The sequence below is a fragment of the Hoplias malabaricus genome, chromosome 10 (assembly GCF_029633855.1).
Source record: "Hoplias malabaricus isolate fHopMal1 chromosome 10, fHopMal1.hap1, whole genome shotgun sequence".
Classification (NCBI taxonomy): Eukaryota; Metazoa; Chordata; class Actinopteri; order Characiformes; family Erythrinidae; genus Hoplias; species Hoplias malabaricus.
The window spans coordinates 39,921,339-39,922,007 of NC_089809.1; positions in this window are offsets into that span (position 1 = coordinate 39,921,339).

The following is a 669-nucleotide window of genomic DNA, read 5'->3' on the forward strand; positions in this document are numbered from 1 at the left end:
TTTTAATTTTTAAAAAATTTTATTTAAAGTTTAGAAATGTCAGATGATACATTCAGGAGGTGTACATTTTCATTTACAGAAATGTAAATGGACTATATATTTTGTAGGAACCTATGCAAAACAAAACAATGTTCAAATAATTATCATATACTCTTCAAAAAAAAAGGTTCTTTATAGGTTCTTTAAAAGACAATTAAGAAACATGCCTGGGGTGTTTATTGCTAATCGCTAATTGAAGCAAACAGGAAACAACTGTTTCAGGGCCTTAAAGGAAACCTCATTCCAATGCTAAGTGTCTTTTAAGGTGGAACAACATGTTTTAAGGTTAAACTACTGTTGTTTGTACATGGATTAATTTTGACTTGTCAGTAAATTTTATTCGCTGTTTGAATTACCACAAAATCTAACTTGTAATTCAAGCTGCTTAGTTATTGTAGCACTTTCGGTAATGCAGTTAGCTGTCTCCCAAATTTGGAGACCGCTCCACCTTAAGTGATCCAAAAAATAAGTCAATATTAACCACCCATGGATCAGGAATAGAGCAAAACCCTCATCTGTGTTTGTGCTTTACAACATTTGGAGTCTCTCTCTCAGAGGCCCTAACGCTAAGGAGTTTTCTAACTACTTCAGCCCAGGTGATACACAAACCCTACCTGGGAACCCAGACAC